This window comes from Mus musculus, chromosome 16 (assembly GCF_000001635.26).
Source record: "Mus musculus strain C57BL/6J chromosome 16, GRCm38.p6 C57BL/6J".
Taxonomy (NCBI): domain Eukaryota; kingdom Metazoa; phylum Chordata; class Mammalia; order Rodentia; family Muridae; genus Mus; species Mus musculus.
Genome location: NC_000082.6, coordinates 62,568,123 through 62,573,137, shown reverse-complemented (window position 1 = coordinate 62,573,137; position 5,015 = coordinate 62,568,123). Strand labels below are relative to the sequence as shown.

The 5,015-nt window shown below is 42.6% G+C and overlaps 1 non-coding gene across 1 annotated transcript; it reads right to left on the bottom strand.

Annotated features, from left to right (window-relative positions):
- Nucleotides 1–1,998: 1,998 nt before the first annotated feature.
- On the bottom strand, nucleotides 1,999–2,102 carry Gm24164. The gene has a single exon (XR_003952053.1). It is a non-coding gene; the product is annotated as a U6 spliceosomal RNA (small nuclear RNA).
- Nucleotides 2,103–5,015: the final 2,913 nt, after the last annotated feature.

The window sequence follows — 5,015 nt, the reverse complement described above, 5'->3', positions numbered from 1 at the left end:
ACATAAGCCCTTTCTTCTCCAAGTTGCTATTGGCAACTTGATGTTTCATCACAGCAATAGAAGTCTAATCACGATAGAAACTAAGAAAACATTTATGTAATTAATTGTAAAGTAAGAGAAGCTTAGCTTGAGAGGAAAAGAACAAGAGATGTCTCTGGGGAACCCAGATTTTTTTTTTTTGAGAGAGAGAGAGAGAGAGAGAGAGAGAGAGAGAGAGAGTCAGTCATACCCTGATCTTTGTGTTGAGAAACAAAAACTTTAACTATTTTGTGACCTACCAAGTTTATGACAGATCCTGCAAAAGCATGTAGTGAAGGGGGGGGGTCCTGTTTAATGAATGGTGCTGATAATATTGGATATTCACCTGCTATGAATGAAATTAGATCCATATCTCTCATCTTATAAAAATGTTTCCATTAAATCCTTTCCTTCAGGTCTTGGGAACCCTGTAGAAGAACACTTCCTGGTAGAAAGAATATAAGCCAGACATGATGGGAGTTACTAAAGAAACAAGGCCTCCTACACCCAACTGGACTGAGACACATAGGAACTCAACAGAAAGCAAGGCAGCAGGCAAAGACCCTGCAAAGGTCTGTACCAGATGAGGACACATGTCCCAGTCCCCAGACCAGAAGCTATTTCCAATTGATAACCCTTCAGAAATGAACATTTAGTTTTCTCCCAGAGAGTCTCACTGAGGAAACAAACTACTCTTAACAGTGGGGTGGGCTGCATTCCCAGCAGGAGATGGCCTACAAAAAAATGAACTCAGTGGAATCTTTGGAAGTTCTTTGTCTCATGATATGGTTTCATGGCCTTTTCTTTTTTCCTTTTACTTTTCTAAAAGTTTGATCTTTTTTTCTTTACTTTCTCTGTTTTTAATCCAATAAGTCATGGGTACACATACACATGCACACATTTATTTAGTTATTACTATTAATTTATTTTGCATTCCAATTACAGTTTTCCCTCCCTCCTCTTCTGCTACTCTCTTCTTTCACCTCCCCAACCCCCTAGTTTGCTCCCCCCTTGTTTCTACTTATAAAAGAGCAGGCCTTCCATGGGTATCAAAAAAAAACATATAACAAGTTGCAGTAAGACTAGGCACCTCCCCTCTTATTAAAGCTGACAAGGCAGCCCAGTTGGAGGTTAAGGGTTGGGGTCTCTATTATGATTCCCAGTTTAGAGTTTTTATGGCTTTCCCAAGTGTGAGAATGAGTGAGTCTCTGCATCTCTATCACTTCCTTGTAACTTTTATTTTATGCTTTTTCCAAAATAATATTTTCATTGATCTTTGGGAATTTCACCTCATACACTTCCACCGTGCTCATCTTGCAGTCCTTCTTTGTCCACTTCCCTGCCCTCGTGACTCCTCCCCCAACAACAAAAGGAAAAGAAAAGCAAAACAAAACAAAACAAAAAAACAAAACAAGTCTAACTTGTGCTGCTCATATGCTCACTGGAGCATGTTGTCAACTCCCAGTGGCCATCCCCCTAAAGAAAAGAGTCCCTTTTCCACCTGCATCCCCACCAGAAGCCATCAACTGTGGAGAGTTACACTTTAGCATCCTTATCACAATTTTTAAGAGTTTTCTTTGATGGCTTCTTTTTAAGGCTGCTACTTTTGGGGTAGGGGTAGGAATTAAGAGTTGTCACAGAAGACTTCCATGACCCTGTTTCTCAACTGTGCCTCTGTAGTCATTGATAACATTGCCAAAGTATCTTCCTTGCTCTTAATAGTCAACAGGAGCTTAGATCCTGTGCTTCCTCATGGTATCTGGAACAGTACAGACCATGACCACATCTCCCATCCACAGTAGGACTACATACCCAGACAAGACCCTAGTAGGCTGCCTGGATCCTGGATATCAGCATGGCTTCAGGCTACATCATGGACCATGGATATCCTTGTTGTTTTTGGTGATTAACAGAGGCCACAGACATCAAACAGAATCTGGGTACAGTAGCATCATGGACCTACACATGGCCTTTGGTGGCAATAATACTGAATGCTTTATGAATTTGTATGTCATCCTTGTGCAGGGTGAGCATGCTGATCTTCTCTGTATCATTCCAATCTTAGCATGTGTGCTGAAAAGTACTTTGTGTCTTTTCTTGAGCAGGCTCTTTTCCTTCTGCTTGTTTGGTTTTCATATTTTGACATATTTATTTTATTTTATTTTGCTCCCATAGAAGCATATTTCTTTTCTAATGAGAGACTCCAAAGAGGGTGGATCAGGATGGGAAGGGAGGTAGGAAAAAACTTGGACGGGTAGAGGGAAAGGAAGGAACCTGTAGTCAAGATATATTTTATGGAGGTGCCCGCCCGGCTGGGGAGGCGGCCTAAGCCACAGCAGCAGCGGTCGCCATCTTGGTCCGGGACCCGCCGAACTTAGGAAATTAGTCTGAACAGGTGAGAGGGTGCGCCAGAGAACCTGACAGCTTCTGGAACAGGCGGAAGCACAGAGGCGCTGAGGCAGCACCCTTTGTGGGCTGGGGACAGCCAGCCACCATCCGGACCGGAGGACAGGTGCCCGCCCGGCTGGGGAGGCGACCTAAGCCACAGCAGCAGCGGTCACCATCTTGGTCCGAGACCCGCCGAACTTAGGAAATTAGTCTGAACAGGTGAGAGGGTGCGCCAGAGAACCTGACAGCTTCTGGAACAGGCAGAAGCACAGAGGCGCTGAGGCAGCACCCTGTGTGGGCCGGGGACAGCCGGCCACCTTCCGGACCGGAGGACAGGTGCCCACCCGGCTGGGGAGGCGGCCTAAGCCACAGCAGCAGCGGTCGCCATCTTGGTCCCGGGACTCCAAGGAACTTAGGAATTTAGTCTGCTTAGGTGAGAGTCTGTACCACCTGGGAACTGCCAAAGCAACACAGTGTCTGAGAAAGGTCCTGTTTTGGGCCTTCTTCTTCGGCCAGGAGGAGGTCCAAATACAAGATATCTGCGCACCTTCCCTGTAAGAGAGCTTGCCAGCAGAGAGTGCTCTGAGCACTGAAACTCAGAGGAGAGAATCTGTCTCCCAGGTCTGCTGATAGACGGTAACAGAATCACCAGAAGAACAATCTCTAAACAGAGTCAACTATAACTACTAACTCCAGAGATTACCAGATGGCGAAAGGTAAACGGAGGAATCTTACTAACAGGAACCAAGACCACTCACCATCACCAGAACCCAGCACACCCACTTCGCCCAGTCCAGGGAACCCCAACACACCTGAGAACCTAGACCTAGATTTAAAAGCATATCTCATGATGATGGTAGAGGACATCAAGAAGGACTTTAATAAATCACTTAAAGAAATACAGGAGAACACTGCTAAAGAGTTACAAATCCTTAAAGAAAAACAGGAAAACACAATCAAACAGGTAGAAGTCCTTACAGAAAAAGAGGAAAAAACATACAAACAGGTGATGGAAATGAACAAAACCATACTAGACCTAAAAAGGGAAGTAGACACAATAAAGAAAACTCAAAGTGAGGCAACACTAGAGATAGAAACCCTAGGAAAGAAATCTGGAACCATAGATTTGAGCATCAGCAACAGAATACAAGAGATGGAAGAGAGAATCTCAGGTGCAGAAGATTCCATAGAGAACATCGGCACAACAATCAAAGAAAATGGAAAATGCAAAAAGATCCTAACTCAAAATATCCAGGAAATCCAGGACACAATAAGAAGACCAAACGTACGGATAATAGGAGTGGATGAGAATGAAGATTTTCAACTCAAAGGTCCAGCAAACATCTTCAACAAAATTATTGAAGAAAACTTCCCAAATCTAAAGAATGAGATGCATATGAACATACAAGAAGCCTACAGAACTCCAAATAGACTGGACCAGAAAAGAAATTCCTCCCGACACATAATAATCAGAACATCAAATGCACTAAATAAAGATAGAATACTAAAAGCAGTAAGGGAAAAAGGTCAAGTAACATATAAAGGCAAGCCTATCAGAATTACACCAGATTTTTCACCAGAGACTATGAAAGCCAGAAGAGCCTGGACAGATGTTATACAGACACTAAGAGAACACAAACTGCAGCCCAGGCTACTATACCCAGCCAAACTCTCAATTATCATAGAGGGAGAAACCAAAGTATTCCACGACAAAACCAAATTCACGCATTATCTCTCCACGAATCCAGCCCTTCAAAGGATAATAACAGAAAAAAACCAATACAAGAACGGGAACAACGCCCTAGAAAAAACAAGAAGGTAATCCCTCAACAAACCTAAAAGAAGACAGCCACAAGAACAGAATGCCACCTTTAACAACTAAAATAACAGGAAGCAACAATTACTCTTCCTTAATATCTCTTAACATCAATGGTCTCAACTCGCCAATAAAAAGACATAGACTAACAAACTGGCTACACAAACAAGACCCAACATTTTGCTGCTTACAGGAAACTCATCTCAGAGAAAAAGATAGACACTACCTCAGAATGAAAGGCTGGAAAACAATTTTCCAAGCAAATGGTATGAAGAAACAAGCAGGAGTAGCCATCCTAATATCTGATAAGATTGACTTCCAACCCAAAGTCATCAAAAAAGACAAGGAGGGACACTTCATTCTCATCAAAGGTAAAATCCTCCAAGAGGAACTCTCAATTCTGAATATCTATGCTCCAAATACAAGAGCAGCCACATTCACTAAAGAAACTTTAGTAAAGCTCAAAGCACACATTGCGCCTCACACAATAATAGTGGGAGACTTCAACACACCACTTTCACCAATGGACAGATCATGGAAACAGAAACTAAACAGGGACACACTGAAACTAACAGAAGTGATGAAACAAATGGATCTGACAGATATCTACAGAACATTTTATCCTAAAACAAAAGGATATACCTTCTTCTCAGCACCTCATGGTACCTTCTCCAAAATTGACCACATAATAGGTCACAAATCAGGCCTCAACAGATTCAAAAATATTGAAATTGTCCCATGTATCCTATCAGATCACCATGCACTAAGGCTGATCTTCAATAACAAAATAAAT